The 27,930-nt window shown below is 35.9% G+C and overlaps 1 long non-coding RNA gene across 2 annotated transcripts; it reads right to left on the minus strand.

The window, feature by feature from the left end:
- Positions 1 to 114: 114 nt before the first annotated feature.
- Positions 115 to 7,773, minus strand: LOC127857706 (uncharacterized). 2 transcript variants are annotated; one of them, XR_008038569.1, is made up of 7 exons: positions 7,551 to 7,773; positions 4,986 to 5,089; positions 4,668 to 4,744; positions 4,011 to 4,137; positions 3,594 to 3,778; positions 2,575 to 3,062; positions 115 to 966 (listed from the first exon to the last, which is right to left on the minus strand). It is a non-coding gene; the product is annotated as an uncharacterized LOC127857706 (long non-coding RNA). The 2 variants fall into 2 exon arrangements; XR_008038568.1 differs by lacking the exon at positions 115 to 966 and having other exon boundaries at positions 1,960 to 3,062.
- Between the last annotated feature and the right edge of the window lie 20,157 nt (positions 7,774 to 27,930).

The raw sequence follows: 27,930 nt of genomic DNA on the forward strand, positions 1-27,930 counted from the left end.
AATAATATCAATATGTAATTCAATTATATCCACAATTGTATAGAAACAATGTATAAGTGTAAAAAAGACAGAATAGCCAAAACATCAATTATTATTCAACTAAAACCGTTTTTATTAAATATTAATTTATTGACTGTTAAATCACTTGAATTCGAATGAACAAAAATTTTGCGCAATACATATGCAATTGTGAAAACTAGTCCAGGAAGTTATACCTTACGACAAGAGATTTTAAGTTTAAAAAAAGATTAGACAATGTTAATCTAAGATATCTGATTCATTTTAAACAGTCACTTTATACTACATATAGCAAACTGATTAGAAAAGTAGACTGTATTTGCTAACTAACTTACTTGGTGAAAACAGCAGCTAAACTGAACAGTCGTTAAACATAAGCTACACAAAGGAGTCACTGATTAGAATCGGGACATAATTTTTGCGCACACATTTAGTAATGAAGCTTCAATTGTGTTTCTTTAATGAGGCCAGCAGTAGTTGTACACAATATTTGATTCACATAATTTCATAGTTGAGCAGGTAATTTTACATTTTGTATTTATTAAAGCAGTCAACAAAGCCTCATCCTTGAAAATAAGCAATTTAGTGCCATCACACTGGCATAAGGCAACAACACATTTTATTTTGTTTAGATTTTTCAGTCATAATTATACAGTTTTGTTTAAATGTTTTATCACTGTCCATGAGATGAATTGCAATTCTTCAACTTGACGTATAAGCTCTGCACACTGATGTATTCCAGAAAGTAGGCTTTAAGGTGGTCGCCTTAAGTGCTGCTCAAGATGGGGAACTGATCATGTGAGTCAGTGGTTCCCATCTCTAGGGCGTCTTGCCTTTTCATGAGCGCTGGCAGTGACTTGGGCGCTACCCGTCTAGCAGACTGAAGAGTGAGCACCTGTTCCAGCAAGGTCGACTCCCTGCACTTTTCAAGAGCACTGCACATGAAAACTGACAAAATACTTCATGAAAATCACATTTTTTCAGTATTTGCCTTATATTAAGACACTCAAAATATGAATATCAGATTCTGTAGTAGAAACAAAGATTCACATTGTTGAAAACAAACCATTTTCTTTTTAAAGCAAAAAAGGGTATTAATTATAATTAATTGCAAGGACAAAGTGATGGGCCTTTTTTGTAGCGTGGAACTAATGATGGTGTCTTAATACTAATGATAAATCACATAAAGTAAAAATACATATAAATACTGCATATGTGTGTGTGTGATAGAGAAAATCATCAAAAACTTAATATCTTTTTTAATATTAATATTAAATATCATACACTATGACAACACATACTATTCTTTGTATAAGTTATATGTACATTATGCGAGTTGCTGCTGATATGGGATCCCCACCAGGATATGAACCTGGATTTCCTCTCCATATAGAAAGGTGTGTTTGCTTACACAATAAGGATTTTTCCAGTAACAGCAATATTGCTTACAATTATTTCTGTCATCTACATTAACTTTTTCCATTAGTCTTGATACATAAATGTGTAAATTCTTGTTTAAAGCTCTTTTAAACAAAATTCATTCTTCATCTGCTTTTGAAGGCAGATGTCACTTTATTTATGACATGTACCATAGGGGCTCGCCTTTAGAGCTGCCCTGGATCAGGATCTCGTGTGGGTTCCCATCTCCAAGCCAACTGACCTTTTTACACTACACATTTTTGTTAAAGAAACAATAAAATGCATTTCTTATGTTAATTGATTATTGTTCCGGATTGAAAATCACAACAGATAACCTAGCAGCGTGTTGAAAATTTGTCGTATTTATTTACATGTGTTGGTACAATTGAGGCAGTAAGAAACTGCAACAAATAAAACAAAACAAATATTTAAATAACTGCCAATTCTAGAGAACTACATTTGTATGTTTGTTATACTAGGATAGTTACAGAAATAACTCAACATGACACAAAGTTTGTGCAGCATAAAATAAATTTAGATCTATATGACTTTTCAATATTCATATACAATCAGAGTTGTAACACTTAACGAGAATAATAGTTGGATTACTTGTACTGTAAGAAATATCACTTTTTAATTGATATAACATGCATTAAATAATCTCCAATAATTTAAACACAACACTATGAAATTTAATTGACTAGATTGACATGAACAGACACTAAATAGTATTGTGGAACAGTCATTTTCTATCAAATTATCAATAAAATTGCTACAATCATAGCGCTACACAGTTTCCAACTAGTATAACAACGTACAACAAACAGATACAACAAACAGATAAAGTCAAATACATGAACATGTGTACAAAGAACACGTGCTTGGAAAGCGAAATCATTTTATCGAAAATTTCTTCAAGAAAGAATAATGTACACAAAAATTATTTAGCTTAATAATAAAATTAACAATAATGTTACAGATATTAACACTTACATTATTCTATTCAAAGGTTCCATGATAACTTAATTATGAATACATCAAAATTTACATTGGCTAAATGCTGTTACTGATGACACAAGGGAAAACAATTAAAAAGTTTCAACTACTAAACATTTGCATGTACTCGTCACTATATACCTAGCAAGCAGTAAAGATGTGCTGGTTTATATTCGTCGGCTGAATGCCCGTTTCTTACATCACAAGCTGACTGTTGACTATCATCTTCAGTATGTAGCTGTAGCCTTGGGAAATCCATCATTGGTGGTTGAACCCGAGAAGTTAGCACACAACTACTCCAGCAGGGAATCCCGATACCTGTTACAAGTCAGGCCAGGTGGCTGGACAAAGAAGATGGGGCAATGCACGTCTTCTGTAATTGTTGAAGTTAATGGTTTATACAATATGAACATAGCACTAATAACTGAAATCAAACACAGTTTGAACTGGATATATATGTGTATATCTATGCTTGCTTATTTGATCTTAAATCCTGATAAAGTTGTTAGTGTCCAAACATTTACCAATCAAAAATGAAATAATTTCATGTGATGTTGGAACTCAAGGAATCATCTGTATCTGGGATGTCTTCTGTGCCTTGAAGCCACAATTAATCCAACATTATTTATCTAAAACAAATTGCCAGTTATAAAGTCTATGACAGATATACATAATAGTAATTAATCATCTAAATGCTTAATACATTTTTAAACCAAACCAATGAACTTTTCTTATCAATACCTTATTACAGTACATGAACTAACTACAAGAACAGAACACATATAAAATAGCAACAACTTATATGAATACCAAACATGTTAAAACATATTTACAAACTCAACATTGAAGTTCTTCTTCGGATAAAATAAGGAAAGTGAAGTATTTGCATTCAATCATATAGTACTGTACATATTTTTCTAAAATATTTAACTAATAACACATAGTATTATCAAAACAAAAAAAATGCTTACACTATTTGTCTTGAATCATAAGAAACATTAAAAACATTTACAAACACATGTTCCATATAGGTGAAAGTACAATAAAACTGAGGTTGCAGTTCACTCTTATTAAAATATAATAACATTATGAACCGCTCAATTGAATAATGGTGACACATGTATATAACAAGTATTTATTCATTTTGTTATAAAATGTACCTTGTGGGAATGATATGCCGCACTCTTTAAAAGGCAAACTATTGGCTGCTTGTCAGATCCGAGCCCAATCTTTGACAGCAGCTACCTCATGGCTCTCAATCACATCTCTGATGATCTGGCCTCTGACAAAGTGCCGGAAGGCTGCCTGGGCTGACCATGGCGACTTTACGCCGAATCATACGTAGCTGCCAAGAGGGTAACCGATGGAACTATAGATGCAGACTCACGACTGTACATGTAACAACATTAGATAAGGAAACAGATTGAGACACATACATTAATTTTAAAATGTAAACATTGTGACTGTCACTGTCATTCAACTTGTGCATGTGAGGTTGATCAACCAGTTCCAAAATAATAGAACTAGCTGGATGTATATGTAAACCTTTTTTCAACATGTTTCACACCAAAGAATACATTGCTTCATGCTGTTTTGCACCCCCATATGTCTTATTCCAGCATTTCAGACTGCCTGTGCTGGGCAATGTATTCAAACTGCTTGTCCCAAGTTCCAACATCAGCGACTGCATATGGCAAACTCGTCCTGATGATTTGAACATTGAACTATTTAGGGACATAGAAAATTAGAATTTATAAAAATGACCAAATGTTCATCAGTATTGTGTGAACTTATACTCAGATCAGTGTAACCTACAAATGGGAACATGTAGAAACACAATGAAAATAATGACATATATATTCATATTTGTTAACAGAATTAAAACTGTAGACATTCTATTCTATTTGATAAAAGTAATTTAGGACAAAACAACAAAGCAAACCATCAGTATTTTTGGTTTCAAGTAATCATTCATATATGTAACAGTAGTCAGCACTCAGAACAAAATTGTGCTTGAAGTCCACAGGCAAAAAAAAAACAACATTAATCATTAATAATTTTACTGCTGCTTTTCTTGATTACAATTATACATTTAGTTGTTGGTAAATATAAATTCCTTCTTCATTTAAATCTAACTTGTGAATGTGGGTTTTATGGACAAATTCCCTGTCAACTGAACTAGCCTGAGGTACATGAAATCTGTTTCTTTCAAAAGGTTTCACAGAAAAGAATACCTTGGTCCATGTAGTCAGTTCTGGATCTAGGCCATCTAGTTCACCATCTTAGTCATGGACACTGCAGTCATCAAGAACTGTATAATATAAAAAGTAATATCTAATCTAATTAGGACAGTGTAAAGTCAAACTGAGGACAGTATAACATTCGAATAGGGACGTGCAGCAATGCAATATTGTGTAGTTCTATGTGACCCATCCTGTTTAATTTAAGTGAATTTGTGAAAAACGGCCATTCTCACAGAAGGAAAAGGCCCTGATTCAGCTATCTATGATGTATGTTGTTTTATCACCATGATCCATACAAATTATTTATACCTCAAAGTCCTCACTTCTTTGAATATTGCAGACTGCCTGAGCTGGGTAATGTAGTCAAGTGGCTTTTCCCAAGCTCCAACATCAGTGTATAAATCAAACCTGTCCTGAAGATTTAAACATTTATTATTAAAACACATACAAATACCGGTACTTATTAATACTCATAAACTTAATGAAAAGCTCGAAAACTGTATAGATGTACAATTAGTCAATTATGTTGTAAAAGCTTGCATAGTGAGTACTGTGTAGTGACTTGCATAGTATGTACTGGCTTGCATAGTGTGTACTGGGTAGTGACTTGTATTGTGTGTACTGGCTTGTTGCATAGTGAGTACTGGGTAGTGACTTGTATAGTGTGTACTGGCTTGTTGCATTGTGAGTACTGTGTAGTGACTTGCATAGTGTGTACTGACTTGCATAGTGTGTACTGTGTAGTGACTTGCATGTAGAGTGTGTGTACAAACACTCATGCCACTAAAGCCTGTATTGTCATGAGTTATCACTCTGGGATTTTGAAAATCATTTTGGTTTTTATGCTATTGTATGCACTATGGGATAATGCAAATTGGTGTTTTTTATTATTTTTTATTATCTGGACCAGTATATTCAGTATCAGACAAGTAGGTCCTGTGGACCATCCCCTCCCATCAGTTAAGTTCAATCACTGCGCTAGACCATTCTGTGGACGGATTTACTAATGGCAAAGACAATCATTATGTGTCCTGCATCAAGATGTTAGGGGAATAAAAACTCTGTATAAATAAAACTGTAACTTTTAATGACTTAACTTTGTTTGCTACCTATCAATATATGTAACATAGTAGCAAATATGACACAACAACTTACATTTCATTCTCACAAAATGACTTGAAGACTTTGATCACATTATAACTTCAATGTATTGTAGTTACATGTAGTTCAGGTTCAGATAATCAATATTTTACATATGAAGTTTTGCTTAAGTGGTATCTCTATAAAACATTCAACAGGGTATATCTTTTGCTGTAATTCAAAAGTATTAGAAGATCCTTGAAATGACTGCCAAAATAAATGAAATAATGTTATGTACACATACTTTCCTATCAAAAAGTATCGATTGACCAATGGAAAACTGTTGCTATCTTCTCCAGTTCTTGTCTATTATCTCGATCTTCTATGTAATCGAGAATTGCTAACGTTTGCGTGTGACAGTATTACTCATAGCCATTTTTGCGATGTTTTTGGTGTACAGAGACAGAATGACCAGTAGCGAAATTTTACGATTTATATACCGGTATGCTGCCATTATTACCTATGCAGTGACACTAATTAGTTCTTTCTTAAGTGCTAAAAACAACCCCAGATGTGTGCAAACAACACTGTCACTAATCTATTGTTTTCACACTTCACTGCGTGCCATAGTAGGCCGCAAAATATAGGGTGTTACTAGCAAGAACCGATTTTCTGCTTAAGTTAGCGATTTCAGATTAAAACATGTCATTTAGTTTTCATGCTTGTCCGATTTTCGGAAGCCATAGCTGAAGTGTGATATATCGGTCAGCGCGATATACTGGTCTGCGATATATCGGCGTTGCAGTGTACTTTAAACAATCTTGGTAGAGTTCCACCAGACAATGTTTCATGCCAAATATCTAAGCCTTACACCTTGCAGTTTTTTAGATTTTTTTCCTTTCGGTTGGCATGGCAACCAGATGTATGCATGGTGAGAGGGGGGTATAATGTGCGGTGGGGTAATTTATTAGATGATGTTTAAAAAAAAATGGGGGGGTTGGGGGGGGGCGGAAGGGATTCTGGGTAGGGGCGTGGGGTATTGTTTGGGTGGAATCCATTGTGGTATTCAGGTAAGTGTTGTTTTGTCAAAGTAATAATAAAATGTGATCATTAATAAAGAAGTAATGGCAATTTAAGCAAAATGTTCAATTATCTAATTGTAACAGGGGCCATAATTATGTAAAAATGCTTGATACAGTGGTCTGCTCTTGTTTATAGGTTGGGGTCATGTTGGTAAACAAGTATGCAACATATAAAAGCAATATGTCAAAGGATATAGGAAATATTTGGGGTAGTACGCAAACTTTAACCTAGATTTATCAATAATATGCATATTCTTAGTATAAAAGGGGCAATAATTATGACAAAATGCTTGATAGAGTTGTCTGCTCTTGTTTATGGGTTGGGGTGCTGTTGGTAAACAAGTATGCAAAATATGAAAGCAATATGTCAAGGGACAATTAACATAAATGGGGTAGTACGAAAACTTTAACATTTGCTGCATATTCTAAGTGGAAAAGGGGCCATAATTATGACAAAATGCTTGAAAGAGTTGTCTGCTCTTGTTTATAGGTTGGGGTCATGTTGGTAAACAAGTATGCAAAATATGAAAGCAATATGTCAAGGGACAAAGAAAATACCGGTATTTCGGGTAGTACGAAAACTTTAACATTTGCACGCAAACGCAGACGCTAACGCCGGGGTGAGTAGGATAGCTCTACTATATATATTTCATATATAATAGTCGAGCTAAAAAGGGCCATTTAGAGGAAACATTTCTTTATTAATAAGTACCTTTTTCCGCCATGGATATGGTTCTGCACCATAATTATACACAACTTCTTCTCTGCACGAGAGATGACGCTGGCACAGTCAACTGTAGCATCTGACCAGTGGCAGAATTTCACGGAGGGAAACAAAATATAAGCTTGATAGACCCTCCTCCTCAAAGCACTGTACTTTTCAAATGCCGTGGGTGGAGTCATTTACAAGCCTTCCAAAACTGCCATCTTCTGTAGTTCCATCAAACCTAATTGAAAGGGAAATAAACAATAAAATAAGGATTTGTAAAAGTTAATCAATATATATATTTAACCATATAGTATATAAAATATAGATAAATATTTAATATTTATATGCAAGTCACTACAGTGGCACATACAATATGTAAGTCATGAAATTGGCAAACACACTAGGCATGTCACTACCAGTCTCAGCCAAACATGTCCGGACCGTCGGACATGTCCTGTAAAATTCTGTAAGGTTTGGCTTGTCGGTCCTGTAAATTTACTGGACCGAATGTTCGTAAAAAAAGAGAACAATTTGTTAGTTTGTATTATTGTATAGTTTCGTTTACTTCTCTGAAAGTTTTCAGAGCTGCAAAAAAGCGATAGTGTCTTTATACACAAACTTTTCTGTGCCAATGCTCTTTCTGCTGACAGAATTTTCCGAGGGCACCTGATTGGTCCATTTTTGTGGGAAACACTCTTTTCCATTTTCCTGAATTTCCATTCGCTGTTTCGATTGGCTGTTTCGGCTATGGAAAATAGTTGTATGGCCATAGACAAGAAAGACCGGTTATGGAAGAGAAAGACCGGTTATAGAACATTAAGTTTTAGAAAGACATCGGAGGACTAAAAGATAAAAAGTAAATAGAAATAACATAAATTTCATTCTTAAATACGAATAAAATTATATGTACTGGTACTAGTCTTCTATCTGCAATGGTCAAATATGGATGTGTACTTAATAAATAAATAAACTACACGTATGGTTTATAAGTTTAATGTACATCGATAATAAATATATAATCAGGCAACTTGATAGTGCGCGTGCATGTGATGAGCGCTACTGCAAGTCGACTATGGCCACAGTAAATAACTATTGAAATGACAACATTGCTCATTTCTTCAAGTCGACTATGGCCACAGTGAATGACTCTGAAAATGAAACAATTTTTCGTTACTGCAAGTCAAATATAGCTACAGTAAATGACTCTTAAAATGTCACCACTGTTCATTAATGAAAGTCGACTATGACCACAGCAAACGACTCTTGAAATGACACAATTGTTCATTACTGCAAGTAGACTATGGCCACAATTAATCACTCTTAAAATGACACCATCGTTCATTACTGAAAGTCGACTATGGCCACAGCAAATGGCTCTTAAAATGTCACCATCGTTCATAACTGCAAGTCGACTATGGCCACAGTAAATGACACTTTAAATGTCACCAGTGTTCATTACTGGAAGTCGACTATGGCCACAGTAAATGAATCTTAAAATGTCACCACTGTTCATAAGTGCAAGTCGACTATGGCCACAGTAAATGACACCATCGTTCATTACTGAACGTCGACTATGGCCACAGTAAATGACTCTTAAAATGACACCATCGTTCATTACTGGAAGTCGACTATGGCCACAGTAAATGACTCTTAAAATGACACCATCGTTCAATACTGCAATTCGACTATGGCCACAGTAAATGACTCTTAAAATAACACCATCGTTCATTACTAAATGTCGACTATGGCCACAGTAAATGACTCTTAAAATGACACCATCGTTCATTACTAAAAGTCGACTATGGCGACAGTAAATGACTCATAAAATAACACCATCGCTCATTACTAAAAGTCGACTATGGCCACAGTAAATGACTCTTAAAATGACACCATCGTTCATTACTAAAAGTCGACTATGGCCACAGTAAATGACTCTTCAAATAACACCATCGTTCATTACTGAAAGTCGACTACGGCCACAGTAAATGACTCTTAAAATGAGACCATCGTTCATTACTGCAAGTCGACTATGGCCACAGTAAATGACACTTAAAATGACACCATCGTTCATTACTGCAATTCGACTATGGCCACTGTAAATGACTCTTATAATGACACCATCGTTCATTACCGCAACTCGACTATGGCCAAGTAGATGACTATAATTATGTGGAAATAGTTCGGGATGTTGACAACCTAACTGGCTTGGATTTTAATTATGCCGAAATAGCTCGGGTTCTTGACCCCCAAACTGGCTTGGACTTTAATTATGCTGAAATAGCTTGGGGTCTTGACCACCAAACTAGATTGGATTTTAATATGCTGAAATAGCTCGGGGTCTTGACCACCAAACTAGATTGGATTTTAATTATGCTGAAATAGCTCGGGGTCTTGACCAACATACTAGATTGGATTTTAATTATGCTGAAATAGCTCAGGGTCTTTACAAACAAACAGGTTTGGATTAAATTATGCTGAATAGCTCGGGGTCTTAACCACCAAACTGGCTTGGATTTTAATTATTCTGAAATAGCTCGGGGTCTTGACCACCTGACTGGCTAGGATTTTAATTATACTGAAAAAGCTCAGGGTCTCCACCACCGAACCGGCTTGGATTTTATTTTGCTGAAATAGCTTGGGGTCTTGACCACCAAACTGGCTTGGATTTTAATTATGCTGAAATGGCTAGGGGTCTCGACCACCCAATTGGGTTGGATTTTATTATGCTGAAATAGCTCAGGATCATGACCACCAAACTTGCTTGGATTTAATTATGCTGAAATAGCTCAGGGTCTTGACCACGAAAATGGCTTGGATTTTTATTATGCTGAAATAGCTCGGGGTCATGACCGCCATATTGGCTTTGATCTTTATTATGCTGAAATAGCTCGGGTATTTTGACCACCAAACTGGCTTGGATTTTAATTTTGCTGAAATAGCTCGGGGTTTTGACCACCAAACTGACATGGATTTTAATTATGATGAAAAAGCTAGGATCTTGACCGCCACAATGGCTTTGATTTCAATTATGCTGAAATTTTTCGGGATCTTGACAACCTAACAGGCTTGGATTTCAATTATGCCTAAATAGCTCGGGATCTTGACCCCTAAACTGGCTTGGACTTTAATAATGCTGAAATAGCTCTTGGTCTTGACAACCAAACTGGCTTGGATTTTCATTGTGCTGAAATAGCTCGGGATCTTTACCACCAAACTGACTTGGATTCTTATTATGCCGAAATAGTTCGGGATCTTGACCACCAAACTGGCTTGGATTTTAATTATGCTGAAATAGCTCGGGGTCTTGACCACCAAACTGTCTTGGATTTTAATATGCTGAAACAGGTCGGGAACTTTACCACCAAACTGGCTTGGATTTTAATTATGCTGAAATAGTTCGGGATCTTGACCACCAAACTGGCTTGAATTTTAATTATGCTGAAAAAGCTCGGGGTCTTGATCACCAAACTGGCTTGAATTTTAATTATGCTGAAAAAGCTCGGAGTCTTGACAACTAAACTGGCTTGGATTTTAATTATACAGAAATAGTTCAGGATCTTGACCACTAAACTTGCTTGGATTTTAATTATGTTTAAATAGCTCGGGATCTCGGCCACCAAACTGGCTTGGATTTTAATTATGCTGAGAAAGGTCGGGGTCTTGACCACCAAACTTGCTTGGATTTGAATTATGCTGAAATAGCTCGGGATCTTTACCACCAAAGTGGGCCCTGGGGTGGGTAATGTGGACATGAATGGTCGAGATAGACCGTGTTGTCATAAGAGATGTTTAGTATAAATTTGAAGTCAATTGGTGAATAAATGAAGAAGTTATGCTAAAACAAAATTTTGGGTGGTCGTGGTTCTCCACTATCTCCTCCTACACTATTAGCACTAGAACCTTGAAACTTATATGGGTGCTATGAGCATATGTGCGACGTTGCACTATTTGGAATTTTGATCTGACCCCTAATCAAAAGTTCGTGGCATGTTGTTAGTTGTTTTTTACCCATTTTACCCATTTATTTACCCATAAATTTGACCCAGGGATCAGATCGAAATTCCGTCGCCGTCACCATCGCACATATGCTCATAGCTATCATGTGTGTAAGTTTCAAGGTTCTAGTGCTAATAGTGAAGGAGGAGATTGTGTCCAGGACAAACGGACAGACAGCGGAGATCAATACAATATCAAAGCGTGGGGATAAAACAACTTGCCATATTTCCTGTACTGGGGGATATGATAGATATTGAATAAAAATGTATATGTATCAAATGGCCGACTTCAAATTAATGATACAAGTTGTCATTCATATGTTTGCAATGCATTACGATGTTTCTAAAAAGTTTCTAAAAAGTTTCATATGGCCTTTTTCCATAGTCATGTGCTATCCAAGACACACTATCCACCAGTGTTATCAAGGGGAACATATCAGATCCTATATGTATACATATGTACATAATATTTGTTTCACTTTAATGGCAAGCGTATTTGTATATATCCGAACATTAACAATAAAGTTAATGAAGTTTGAGTATCAGCGAGGCTATTTGTCTAGATTTTGTGAGAATGGGTGTTTATGTTGAGCAGATGTGGCAGTATTTCAGTAACAAATGTTAATGTGAATATAATGAAGGCAATTACTTGTCAATTTAATTGTAGTTAACTGTTCAGCAGATGTGGCAGTATCTCAGTAACAAATCTGTGAACATTATGAATGCAATTAATTGTCAATTTAAATGTAATTAACTGTTGAGCAGATGTGACAGTATCTCATAAAGTTTTCTTTGAACAAATAAATGAATGCAATTAGTATCTGATTTAATGTCATGCTGACGCCACTCTTTACACAAAGTTGTTGCCCAAGCTGTTGATGTAATTTTGCAACTTCATATGTACAGATACATGTAATCTGGCCCAACCAGTTTTAGCCGGATCTGCCTTGCGCAAACTGCTTTTAACAATTTATTATATATATTGTACACAGAAATAGCCATTAGTTTCTGTCAATCTGTTCTTGCGCCGCACATTTTCAGGAAAAGTTCTCCTTCATAATGAATTTCAACGTATAACATTCTCATTCGAATGCATTATTTTTTATGATACGCATTCGTGCATGTGTTTTTGTGTACCGTCCTGTGTTAGAACACAAAAAAACGTTATGCTTCTAGCTAACTTTTGAACAGGGCTTTCACTGAATCTTTCTTCAAATCCCGAGAGTCGTATTGACTGTTGAGGTCAAAATGTCAACAGCCTTTTTCAGTAGTCATTACAAATCAAAATGAAGTTGAAGTAATTCAATGTTTATTTTTTGAAAAAAAATATAAGCACATCTATTTCTTGAAAAAAAAAGAGCTATCGTCATCACATGAGCGTCGGCGTCTGCGTCGGCGTCCGCTTAACTATCAAAGTTATGCATTAAAACATGGCACACTTACTAACTATCATGAGGGGACTGGGCAGGCAAAGTTACGTTTTTATACGTAGAAAATTGAAAATTTGGTTCATTTTTGTGCTTAGGTCCACTTTATTATGCCAATTTTTTGGGGAGCATATAGTCGCCGCTTCGTCCGTCCGTCCGTCCTTCCGTCCGTCCATGCACAATTTTTGTCCGGGCTATTTCTCAGCAACTAATGACCGGAATTCAATGAAACTTTATGGGAAGCTTCATGTCAGCGGGTTATGGTCTAATGATTTTTCACAGAGTTATGGCCCTTTGAAATTTTCCATTAACTGTACATATAGTGCAATTCTTGTCCGGGATATTTCTCAGCAACTAATGACCGGATTTCAATGAAACTGTATGGGAAGTTTCACTACCAAGAGGAGATGTGCGTATTATAAGCGGGTTCTGGTCGGATGATTTTTCACAGAGTTATAGCCCTTTGAAATTTTCCATTAACTGTACATATAGTGCAATTCTTGTCCGGGCTATTTCTCAGCAACTAATGACCGGAATTCAATGAAACATTATGGGAAGCTTCACTACCAAGAGGAGATGTGCATATTATCAGCGGGTTCTGGTCGGATGATTTTTCACAGAGTTATGGCCCTTTGAATTTTTCCATTAACTGTACATATAGTGCAATTCTTGTCCGGGCTATTTCACCCCAACTAATGACTGGAATTCAATGAAACTTTATGGGGAGCTTCACTACCAAGAGGAGATGTGCATATTATCAGCGGGTTCTGGTCAGATGATTTTTCACAGAGTTATGGCCCTTTGAAATTTTATATAAAAAATTCTTGTCCCTCCAACTACTGTGTCCTCAAGACGTTTCCTTATATCTGAATATATAGTGCAATATTGTGACAAAAAAAAATTTGGGGAGCATCACCCGTCTCCGACGGTTTCTTGTTTCTAAAGTATCAAAGATATTGCTTTCATTCTTGCAACACTTACTAACTATCATATGGGAACTGTGCAGGCAAAGTTATGTAACTCTGACTGGCATTTTGACACAATTATGACACTTTTTTGACTTAGTAACTTTGAATATTTGGTTAAATTTTGTGTTTAGATCCACTTCTTAAGTATCAAGGCTATTGCTTTCAAACTTAATATACTTTCTTACTATTATGAGGATACTGTATCTGGCAAGTTGAATTTGACCTTGACCTTTAAATGACCTTGACACAAGGTCAAAGTATTAAATTTTGCTAAAATTGCCATAACTTCTGTATTTATGATCAGATTTGATTCATATTTTGACAAAACAACACTTACCTGACATACCACAATAGACTCCACCAAAACCATTCCGCACGCCCCACCGCGGAATCTCCCCCCCCCCCCCATTTGTTTTGTATTTTTTCTTATTTTTGAAAGATTATCTAATAAATGACCACACCCTAAACTATACCACCATGTCAACCCCACCCACCCCCAAAAAAAAGTTTTTTTTGTTTTAACATGGTTTTAAAAATACACACAAAAAACACACACATATTTATTTTTTTAATTTTCCAACCCAAGAATCCCCTCCCCCAATGTTTTTTCTTTTTTTTTCTTTCTTAGCTCAGCTGTTTTCGGAGAAAACCTGAGGTATTGTCATAGCCAGCTCGTGGACCGCCTTCCAGCGTCTGCTGTCCGCGTCGTGCTTAAACCTTAACATTGGCTCTAAAATCAAATAGCTTCCACCTGCAACTTTGAAACTTCATTTGTAGCTGCACCTTGATGAGTTCTACACGACACACCCATTTTTGGGTCTCTAGATCAAAGGTCAAGGTCACTGTGACTTATAACACAAAACGTTAACATAGGCTCTAAAATCAAAGTGCTTCCAACTACAACATTGAAACTTCATTTGTAGCTGCACCTTGATGAGTTCTACACACCACACCTATTTTTGGGTCACTAGGTCAAAGGTCAAGGTCACTGTTACCTCTAATATAAAACTTTAACATAGGCTCTAAAATCAAAGTGCTTCTACACACAACTTTGCAACTTCATATGTAGATGCACCTTGATGAGTTCTACATGCCACACCCATTTTTGGGTCACTAGGTCAAAGGTCAAGGTCAGTGTAACCTCTAATATAAAATTTCTGACAAGCTTTCATTTATTCAAAACTGCACCCACAGCCGAGCGTTGGCTCCCGCGATTCGGTGCTCTTGTTGAAAGATAATGTAATAAATAACCACACCCCCCCCCCACACTTTACACCCCTTTCCACTCCAACCCCTCCCCCCTTTTTTATTTAAGTATTGAGATAGGTCCCTTCATTTTTTAAAAAGAAAAATAGATGAGCGGTCTGCACTTGCTAGGCGGTGCTCATGTTATTCTTGTAATAGCCTCGTTTTTCACATGAACACAAAATTCTTACAGTGGAATGAATAACCACTTTACCAGACCACTGACTTACTATTAGACAAAAAAACACAGCGTAAGTTTCTTCTTTCGTAAATGAAATGTGGTTATGCTAAATGAACAACATGTTAAGCACTCTTATAAATCTAATCATGTTTTGGAAACGTATATAGTAATGTAAGATGTATTATCTTATCTTAAAAAAAAAAAAAAAACATTTAAAAAATCGGTCATATGCAAGATTATGTTTATTTTTTTAATTTCTAAATCCATTGTAAACGGCCCAATGATTATGTGATGAATTTCAAAGGTCAATTACTGTGGCCATAGTCAACTACCAATGAATAACATTTATGATATTTCAAAGGTCAATTACTGTGGCCATAGTCGACTTGCAGTAATGAACGATGGTGTCATTTTAAGAGTCATTAACTGTGGCCATAGTCGACTTGTAGTAATGAACGATGGTGTAATTTTAAGTCATTTACTGTGGTCATAGTCGACTTTCAGTAATGAACGATGGTGTCATGTTAAGAGTCATTTACTGTGACCATAATCGACTTTCAGTAATGAACAGTGGTGACATTTTAATAGTCATTTACTGTGGCCATAGTCGAATTTCAGTAATGAACGATGGTGTTATTTAAAGAGGAATTTACTGTGGCCTTAGTCGACTTTCAGTAATGAACGATGGTGTCATCTTAAGAGTCATTTACTGTAGCCATAGAGGACTTTAAGTAATGAACGATGGTGTTATTTTAAGAGTCATTTTCTGTGGCCATAGTCGAATTGCAGTAATGAACAATGGTGACATTTTAAGAGCCATTTTCTGTGGCCATAGTCGAATTGCAGTAATGAACGATGGTGTCATTTTAAGAGTCATTTAATGTGGCCATAGTCGACTTGCAGTAATGAACGATGGTCTCATTTTAAGAGTCATTTACTGTGGCCATAGTCGACTTTCAGTAATGAACGATGGTGTCATTTTAAGGGTCATTTACTGTGGCCATAGTCTACTTTTAGTAATGAACGATGGTGTTATTTTAAGAGTCATTTACTGTGGCCATAGTCGAATTTCAGTAATAAACGATGGTGTTAATTTAAGTGTAATTTACTGTGGCCATAGTCGACTTCCAGTAATGAACGGTGGTGTCATTTTATGAGTCATTTACTGTGGCCATAGTCGACTTTTAGTAATGAACGATGGGTGTCATTTTAAAAGTCATTTACTGTGACCATAGTCGACTTGCAGTAATGAACAGTGGTGACATTTTAAGAGTCATTTACTGTGGCCATAGTCGACTTTCAGTAATGAGAGATGGTGCCATCTTAAGAGTCATTTACTGAAGCCATAGAGGACTTTTAGTTATGAACGATAGTGTTATTTTAAGAGTCATTTACTGTGGCCATAGTCGACTTGCAGTAATGAACGATGGTCTCATTTTAAGAGTCATTTACTGTGGCCATAGTCGACTTTCAGTAATGAACGATGGTGTTATTTTAAGAGTAATTTACTGTGGCCATAGTCGACTTTCAGTAATGAGAGATGGTGCCATCTTAAGAGTCATTTACTGTGGCCATAGAGGACTTTTAGTAACGAACGATAGTGTTATTTAAAGAGTCATTTACTGTGGCCATAGTCGACTTTCAGTAATGAACGATGGTCTCATTTTAAGAGTCATTTACTGTGGCCAGAGTCGACTTTCAGTAATGAACGATGGTGTTATTTTAAGAGTCATTTACTGTGGCCATAGTCGATTTTTAGTAATGAACGATGGTGTCATTTTAAGAGTCATTTACTGTGGCGATAGTCGACTTTTAGTGATGAACGATGGTCTCATTTTATGAGTCATTTACTGTCGCCATAGTCGAATTTTAGTAATGAACGATGGTGTCATATTAAGAGTCATTTACTGTTGCCATAGTCGACATTAAGTAATGAACGATGGTGTTATTTTAAGAGTCATTTACTGTGGCCATAGTCGAATTGCACTATTGAACGATGGTGTCAATTTAAGAGTCATTTACTGTGGCCATAGTCGACTTGCAGTAATGAACGATGGTCTCATTTTAAGAGTCATTTACTGTGGCCATAGTCGACTTTCAGTAATGAACGATGATGTCATTTTAATAGTCATTAACTGTGGCCAAAGTCGACTTGTAGTAATGAACGATGGGTGTCATTTTAAGAATCATTTACTGTGGCCATAGTCGACTTTTAGTAATGAACGATGGTGTCATTTTAAGAGTCATTTACTGTGGCCATAGTCGACTTTTAGTAATGAACGATGGTGTTATTTTAAGAGTCATTTACTGTGGCCATAGTCGAATTGCAGTAATGAACGATGGTGTCATTTTAAGAGTCATTTAATGTGGCCATAGTCGACTTGCAGTAATGAACGATGGTCTCATTTTAAGAGTCATTTACTGTGGCCATAGTCGACTGCCAGTAATGAACGATGGTGCGATTTTCAGTGTTATTTACTGTGGCCATATTCGACTTTTAGTAAAGACTATAGACTATTTATAGTCAAGAACAATAATTCGATTTTATAATAATCTTTAGTGGTAAACGATGAGGTGAGCTAACGAATGCAATTTGAAAAATTATTTTCTCACGCCGGGGCTTGACTTCTAGAAGGAAAAAACTAAAAAAAAAAAAACTATTTGTTTTAAATGTATTAGTCCGTCGGTACCGTACATATTACGAACAAACGTATTCGATTTTAAATTTAACTTAAATCTGTTTAACATCATGCACAAACTATTTAGCGTTGAACTGTTTTGCTAAATACAAAAAATTGTTGCGTAATTTTGTGTTTCACTGCCTTTTTGCAGACGATGGAAAAGAGACGTTACAGACAATGGAAAAGAGACGTTCCCCATTTTTGTGCATCTTACAAATGCCGGTCAGGACGGTCCAAATCCATGGCGGCCTAGTCGCTCAGGGGTTCTGAAATATGCTGTCCCAGTTGTCCGAGTCGTCAATTTCCCTTCCGGACAAGCAGTTTTTGAAAGCTGACTTGTCCGGGGACAAGTAAAATTTCCGTGGTAATTTTTTTTCGAGAACGAAACTACTCTATTTTCCGAAAATCAAAAACGAAAGTTTATATAAATAGCTTATGATTAATCTGCGGACTGGCACACTTTTTCAACTGGAGGTAGGTTATTTTCCGATAATAATTATTTAATGTAGTAAACCAGTCCACGAGTATATATAGCAACAGCCAATCACGCATAAGAAAACAATTTTAATAGAGAAACCAGCACACATGTGTATAGCAACAGCCAATCACGCATTAGATAACACTTTTCGTACATTACAAATGGCCGTATACATGTTCTAACGACCTGCATTCTATTTTTGCTAATCAGACCAATGATAAAATCAGTTCGGCGTCATAAAAAAGAGAAAAGCCAAGTATGAATATGATAAACATACGACGCCAAGCGGAAACGAGAATTTGTTGAGTCTTGGCTAATTGATTTTCCTTGGCTTAAAAACGTTGCCGATGTGAGTAAATGTAAACTGTGTAAGGAGTTTCCTTTATTAGCGTATAATAATATACTTATAATTAACGGAGATTATTTTATTTCAAGTGAATTGTCTAGTCATGTTGAGATTATTAAATATCCGAGATGGTATCATGTGTGACTTAAACGTGATCTTATTATATGCACATCTTGCGTGTATTTTTGTTCATGTGAATTTTCTAGTTAACTATGTTTATAATTTAAAATAGAAGTTAACAAAAGTGTATGCTTGTATTATCTGCTTAATTAGCAATGACCTTTTCCTTTATCTATCTTAAAAGTACGGACAAGTACTTCTTTGGTAAGGACAAGTGAATTTGTGGGTCCAACTTGTCCGTGGACAAGAAGACTCTTAAAATATCTCAGAACCCCTTGTCGCTTAACAAGATAATCATAAATATGATCATTAAATGATACAGGTATCAATTTGTGTGGTTGTAAGAGCAAAAGTAATGTATAATAATGATCATTGTCATTCGAACCGTTATTATCTTGGCTGTCAATGTCCATGCGTGCAAAAAAGCTCGTTTTCATTTATCGAGGCTGTCGTCGGATTAGGCCGTATTGACCAGACTCCTAACTGACATGCGCTCTAAGCGAAGCTTAGGTAAACAAGTATCGGCTACTTTCGTTTTGGCAAATGTTCTTTTATCATAAACACCTTGATCCCATCAATGAAAAGTTATTTTACTTTTATATTCTGTAGCCGGTAGGTCTTAAAAAAGAGAAGGTCCTGTATTTTTTCCCATTTAACAGGACCTACTGTCCTGTAAAAATATGCCTAGTTTGGATTTCACTGCACTACACTGGCATAACAAGTCTGGAAGTTACTACATTGGCATACAAACTATGCAAGTCACTTCAGTGGCACGCACACTATGTAAGTTATGAAATTGGCATAAACACTAGGCGAGTCACTACACTGGCATACAAACTAAGTTAGTTACTACATTGGCATACAAAGTATGCATGCAAGCCACAACAGTAGCACACACTCTATGTAAGTCATGAAATTGGCATACAAACTATGCAAGTCACTACAGTGGCACACACTCTATATAAGTCATGAAATTGGCACACACACTAGGCAAGTTACTATACTGGCATACAACTATGAAAATGCAAGTCACTACATTGGCAGACACACTAAGCATGTCATGAAATTGACATACACACAAGGCAAGTCACTACACTGGCATGAAATGTATGTCAGTGACTACATTGGCATACAAACTATACAAGTCACTACAGTGGCACACATACCATGTAAGTCATGAAATTGGCATACAACTATGGAATTTACTACATTGGCATAAAAACTATGCAAGTTACTACAGAGGCAGACACACTATGCATGCCATGTAATTGGCATACACACTAGGCAAGTAACTACACTGACATAAAATGTATGGAAGTTACTACATTGGCACAAAAACTATGCAAGTCACAACAGTGGCACACATACTATGTAAGTCATAAAATTGGCATACACACTAGGCAAGTCACTACACTGACATACAACTATGGAAGTTTTAACAATGGTATAAAAACTATGCAAATCACTACAGCGGCAGACACACTATGCATGCCATGAAAATGACAAACACACCAGGCAAGTCACTACACTGGCATAATACTATGGAAGTTACAGCATTGGCATAAAAACTATGCAAGTCACCACAGTGGCAGACACACTATGCATGTCATGTAATTGGCATTCACACTAGGCAAGTTACTACATTTGTACACTGGCATAAATGTATGGAAGTAACTACATTGGCATACAAACTATGCAAGTCACTACAGTGGCACACATACTATGTAAGTCATGAAATTGGCATACACACAAGGCAAGTCACTACACTGGCCTTAAACTATGGAAGTTACTACATTGGCATAAAAACTATGCAAGTCACTACCAGGACCAAAACTCCAACTTTGGGGAAAGGGCCACAGTCTTTTTTCGGAAAAAAACACACAAATTTCTGGCTTGGGAAATGAAAAATACTGAGGTAGCTCGGAAATTTTGAGAAAAATGCATGCTTTTAAAGAAATTTCTGTAGGGGAAAGGGCCTTTTTAGTTCAGTGTTAGAAAAAAAGGCTCCTTGCGAAGAAGGTTTTTTAGCCCTGACAGTGGCATACACACTATGCACGTCAAATAATTGGCATACACACAAGGCAAGTCACTACACTGGGATAAAAACCATGGAAGTTACTACATTTACATAAAAACTATGCAAGTCACAACAGTGGCACACACACCATGTAATATAAAGAAGTGAAACTCCAGCTGCTGGAGCAGTATTAAAAACAATTAGTTGGTCCTTTATTTAAGGCAAGTGACCGATTGCTTAAACAGTACAAAACAGCACAATACAGCACAATACAAACCAACATAAACACAAAATATGAATAAAGCTGGGGTCACCGCCTTGGAACGGTCATTGCAAAGCATTAGGGGTTAAAACCGGTTATAGAGCGCTCAACCTCACACTTGGCCTAACAATATTCATAATACATATAATTGTAAACAAGAGTTCCGCGGTCGGAGATGACCGCATTGAAGCCGGATTTTTGATTTAAATGACAGGAAAGTACCTTTCGTGTTTTTGTCAATGCAATACTTAAATTACTGAAATATTGTTCAAAGGTCAAAATGAAATGTAAGTACTTTTCAAGGCATGAGCAAACCTTGTGTTATGTTTTGAATGCATGCATATACATGAACAACAATAACATTTTTACATTCAAGGTCACGGTGACCTTGACCTTAAAATGACCAGTGGTCATCTACTAGTTCTGGCCAACCTTCATATCAAGTTTGAAGACTCTAGGTCCAAGCATACCAAAGTTATAACAATTTTAACATTTTAACATTTAAGGTCACAGTGACCTTGACCTTCAAATGAATGACATTGAAATGACCAGTGGTCATCTTCTAGTACTGGCCAATCTTTATTTCAAGTTTGAAGACTCTAGGTACAAGCATACCAAAGTTATAACATGAAATAAGAACTTTAACATTTTTACATTCAAGGTCACAGTGACCTTGACCTTCAAATGAATGACCTTGAAATGTCCAGTGGTTACTTACTAGTTCTGGCCAACCTTCATGTCAAGTTTCAAGACTCTAGGTCCAAGCATACCAAAGTTATAACAACTTTAACATTTTTACATTCAAGGTCACAGTGACCTTGACCTTCAAATGAATGACCTTGAAATGTCCAGTGGTTACTTACTAGTTCTGGCCAACCTTCATGTCAAGTTTCAAGACTCTAGGTCCAAGCATACCAAAGTTATAACAACTTTAACATTTGTATATTGAAGGTCACAGTGACCTTCACCTTCAAATGAATGACCTTGAAATGACCAGTGGTCATCTGTTAATCCTGGCCAACCTTCATGTCAAGTTTGAAGACTCTAGGTCCAAGCATACCAAAGTTATACCATGAAATAAGAACTTTAACATTTTTACATTCAAGGTCACAGTGACCTTGACCTTCAAATGAATGACCTTGAAATGACCAGTGGTTACTAACTAGTTATGGCCAACCTTCATGTCAAGTTTCAAGACTCTAGGTCCAAGCATACCAAAGTTATAACAACTTTAACATTTTTTATATTGAAGGTCACAGTGACCTTGACCTTCAAATGAATGACCTTGAAATGACCAGTGGTCATCTGTTAATCCTGGCCAACCTTCATGTCAAGTTTGAAGACTCTAGGTCCAAGCATACCAAAGTTATACCATGAAATAAGAACTTTAACATTTTCGAGCACGCCGCCACCCCGCCCGCCCGCCCGCCCGCCCGCCCGACAACATCAATCTATAAGCCGAGATTTTTTCGAAAAAAATCCGGCTAATAAAATTTAACGTCATAGCATTGTAACTCAAATCAAACAATAATAAAAGGGAATTAAACGCATTCAATTTAATTACAATTGAATTACTCAATGGTATTGAAGATACCAGAGCAACAGAGTTACAACTTTTTGACGAACGATAAAATGAAACTACAAACAAGTGTCAACTACATTCCTTCTTTATAGAAAAAGATTTAAAAATATAGCGTCATTGAGTTAATAGTTCAGATAATCATCGCGCAAATAAAGGAAGAAGCAGCAATAATGGGTGTAAAAATTCCATATTACATTGCTAGGTTGTTTATGTGACTGCTAAAAAGTATATTAATAATAATTAAATAAAAAAAGAAACGCCTATCAGAGAGAAAATATAAATAAAATTGAACGTTATAAACCCAATGACCTATGCATGTAGCTTACATGTACCCAGGAACAGAGAAAGAGTTATGACGTAATTGACAGGCGAAGATACAATGACGTGAAAAAAATCCAGGGGCGGTACCGTAAAGTAATAATAAAACTATTAATGGGAGGGGCTACTGCAAAATTGTACTACTAGTACACGTTTAGTTGATTAAATATTAAGAATCAAATATATAAAAATAGTAATTCCATTAAAGTGACATTATTGGAATCAAACAGTATATAGGTGTTTTGACAACTGACGACAGAAATGATTTGATGTACGATTTGAGTCCAAAAGTAGTTTTCATGCAGATTTGTTCATACGACACAAAGACACAATTTTGTTCAACAGTGAAAAATGCCCTAATAAAACAAGTTTAGTTGATTAAATATTGAGAATCAAATATATAAAAATAGTAATTCCATTAAAGCGACATTATTGGAATCAAACAGTATATAGGTGTTTTGACAACTGACGACAGAAATGATTTGATGTACGATTTGAGTCCAAATGTAGTTTTCATGCAGATTTGTTCATACGACACAATTTTGTTCAACAGTGAAAAATGCCTATAATATCACTGATGATTCCAAATTTATATATATATAAACACGTTGAAGAATCACAGCAACAAAAGTTGGTGAGCATAGTTAGTGCGTTAATCAATTAAAGTCTTTTAAGATTATGGCCCAAGGGCTCCCTGATGCTTAAAGCGCCTGGGGAAATGCCTGATATCCCACCTAAACTTTGTTTGTGAGGGTATAATTTTTAAGTAACGATTACCATCACATAACAATATTTTTGTAATATGATTATAACAGTATCAGAGTATGGTGTATGAATTTATAAATTTCTAATACAAAATAACATATTTAATACACTACAGAAAAAGAACATGTTTGGCCATACTGGGTTTACAGAAAAAACATTATTTGTGTTAAAGATTTATACATACCAACACTTTTTCCCCCTTGAATCGGAATTCAAACACATGTGTCATTTCCAATCGGCTACTTCCTTGTTAACATCCCTTCATATTTCAGAAAAATATCCCCCTTTTCGATGTGGGAATGTGTATGCACACATCTTCCTATAATTAAAGAACATGAAAACATATTATTGTTATAATTACAATCTAGGGCAGGTGTTAATCACCCAAATTTGTGATGAAACCCTAGTCTGATCATTTTGTGAAAATAAGCACGTTATTTTCTCAAAATTTTAAAATTTTAGAAACAATTTAAACATGGTTGAGAAATAGGCACAGTACTTTGACCATTATCTTTATGATAACACACACATGCATTTTTATTGAGCCCAAGATAAAAGATCAAACACATGAAAATTTATACTCTCGAGTGTTCATTTATTTATTCCAGTTGAGAATGTTTAGCTCAGTATTGTGATAAAAAACACTTCTTTTTGGAATTCGTTTCAATCTTAATTCGTATTCGCACAGTACACAAAGCATAGAACATAGTGAATCTGTTAATACGTGATATCTGCACGTTTTGATACAAACGTGCCACGCATTTTTACGCAAACAAGAGATCAAACATTGTTTGTTGAAGTCATTTTCTAAAATTCATAATTTCAGTGAGCCCAATTTGAACGATGTCAGATTACAAGTCTGGGTATCTTACTCTTGTAGATTGTAGTTCAGTCTTATTTAACCCATTTATGCCTAGTGGACTCTCTCATCCTTCTAAATTGGATCAATTTATTTCCAATTTTTTGGATATCTTGTATATTTATTTCTATATTTAGAATATTTCTTACAGAAATTCCTTTAAGCAAACAGTGCAGACCCAGATGAGACGCCGCATCATGCGGCGTCTCATCTGGGTCTACGCTGTTGGCCAATGCCTTTTTTCTAGACGCTAGGCATAAATGGGTTAAATTCGACCACTCAAGTCTGTCTGACGAACTGAACTGTATTCTTTAAGCTCATCGCTTATTGAACAGTATTGTTTAGCTACTGCATTCAGCTCAATGTAATGAAATATACAATCATACGGCACGATTTACGCTGTCAGTTTTCTTGGTTTATGATAAGTTGATACGACTCATTTGAAAATGACGTAACTTGGGCATGGCTGCTTGCAACTATTCCTCCCTAAACATGTTTCTTAAAGAAAACCATTAAGTGTAAGATTGTAAGATTTGTATTAGTAATACAACCGTTAAAATATTAAGTAGCGATAGTAGCAAAAATAAGTGCCTTTTTGAAACTTTGTATACTTTGTACATTGAGTCGTGTTCTGAGAAAACTGGTCATAATGCATGTGCGTAAAGTGTCTTCCCAGATTAGCCTGTTCAATCCGCACAGGCTAATCGGGGACGATGCTGCCCATTTTAATGACATTTTTCGTTTAAATGAAGTCTCTTTTTTTATCAAAAGTCCAATTTAGGCGGAAAGTGTCGTCTCTGATTAGCCTGTGCGTAGTGCAGAGGCTAATCTGGGGCGACACTTTACGCACATGCATTATGCCCAGTTTTCTGAGAGCGCGACTCATAATGTTGCAATTAGTACAAATGCAGTTAAGTATTCATTAAGTTTCATTCAGAATGACGATCATATAAGGAGCAAATAAAATAAATTGCATTAGTGTTCATAAGCCTATTCGAAACTGAACGTGACAAAACAATAATGTATGAACTTGAGATTTGTCATTCCCCGTTACAACGTGCTTCGGCATAAATCGTTGACCTTTGAGAAAAAACACAGTTATAACATAATGCATGTCTCTTTAATTACACAGTAATTAAATAAAACATTAAATGAAAAAAATATTTGTAGCTTTACCGTTATCTTCATCAGTAGGAGATAATCGTGCTAACCGCTCAAAGTCATAATCAGTAAGACACAGCAACACAGCACATATGTCACTTAACAGAACACATGAATAAACAACAAAAGCGTATACTAATTAATACAGCGTTCACCGATTGAAAATTGTCAATGCAAAAAATTGAAGGTGGTGCATTTTAAATCAAACAAAAACAAGGGACAAAATTGTCACAAAACCAGGTTTTCATTGTGAAAAAAAAATCTGATAAAGGGAGAAAACTCAAACTGAACTTTTGAAATGACCAAAAAAAATTAACCCCCTTTGTAATTTTTTTTTTTTTTTTAAATCTATTTTTAGTCGTGGCGACTTTGACATTGGAGATATTGACGTGATTCTTTCGTGGGACACACCGTCCCATGATGGTGAACAAATGTGCCAAATGATTTTAAAATCTCACAATGAATGACATAGTTATGGCCAGGACAAGCTCATTTATGGCCATTTTTGACCTTTGAACTCAAAGTGTGACCTTGACCTTGGAGATATCGACGTAATTATTTCGCGCGACACACCGTCCAATGATGGTGAACAAATGTGCCAAATGATTTTAAAATCTGACGATGAACGACATAGTTATGGCTCGGACAAGCTCATTTATGGCTATTTTTGACCTTTGAACTCAAAGTGTGACCTTGACCTTGGAGATATCGACGTAATTATTTCGCGCGACACACCGTCCAATGATGGTGAACAAATGTGCCAAATGATTTTAAAATCTGACAATGAACGACATAGCTATGGCCCGGACAAGCTTATTCCGCCAGCCCGCCAGCCCGCCAGCCAGCCAGCCAGCCAGCCCGCCCGCATTCGCCAATCTAATAACCAGTTTTTTCCTTCGGAAAACCTGGTTAATAAAAGAGAAAACATTTAAATTGTATCATAATTGTATAGCCAAATTTTTTTAATCAAACTAGACCATGGGATAAGTAAAATGTATGGGACAAGAATGACTCGTCTAAAAGCCAGTTTATTTTTTTTAAACCCTTTATCATAATTTTAAAATATGAAAGCTTGTCATTTGGTGCCTTTTGTTTACTAGTAATTGGTAACAACGTTTCAGCAGCTTCGTTCTATGAGTAGGTGTATGTTCGACTTCATCCACTTTGTACAAGGCTTTGGCCGTTTTAAGAAAATGTTTTTTACCACTTAGACACTTTCATCGTTAATGCGAGCTGCTTTCAAAATTGTAATATACTTATTATGCTAGAAATTAGCCTTTATAATTCGTAAAACTACCTTTCAAGCTTCCCGACACACTGTGTTCAGACCCTATATTGATTACGTTCGGTTTGTGAAGTACGCGGTTAATATAAATTTTATTCACTAAATATGTCGAGAATAGAAGAACAATGTACACCATACGGAGAAGAAGTATTGTAATCAACCGTTCGACCTATCTTTTAACTGCAAGGCCTCAATAAAAGAAAGACTCCTAAAGGCAATAAACGAGCACTATACATTTATGATATGCTTGAAAATTTAATGAAATGATAAATGGACACGCGTTTCTTCTTAATGATTGAAAATATTAATATCAATCACACATGAACAATGTCGTGTCAACTTGGATGACTATCAATCCGGTCGCCTAGAAACAGTGTCTTGACAAATATCCGCCCTTGGCTATGGTTACTGAATCAGTTTTCTTCTCTGAAGTGGAAGAATGTACAGTTAAGAAACCTACAAAGCTACCTCGATATTGTATTTTTTAAATGCTGCTACCTGCTGCGGTCTTCAAATAAAAAATATTGTTATGCGTCAATGCATTGCACAACTAATTGTAACTTAAGTTACTTTCGTGTAAGAATTAAATGCACTTATATGACGTTCAACTTTAATGACTAATAACCGGTAGCTTTTACTTGCAAGTATTTTGTGGAAGAAAACACAAAATAGACTGTAAACTCACCACTATGA

The sequence above is a fragment of the Dreissena polymorpha genome, chromosome 14, assembly GCF_020536995.1.
Source record: "Dreissena polymorpha isolate Duluth1 chromosome 14, UMN_Dpol_1.0, whole genome shotgun sequence".
NCBI classification, from domain to species: Eukaryota; Metazoa; Mollusca; class Bivalvia; order Myida; family Dreissenidae; genus Dreissena; species Dreissena polymorpha.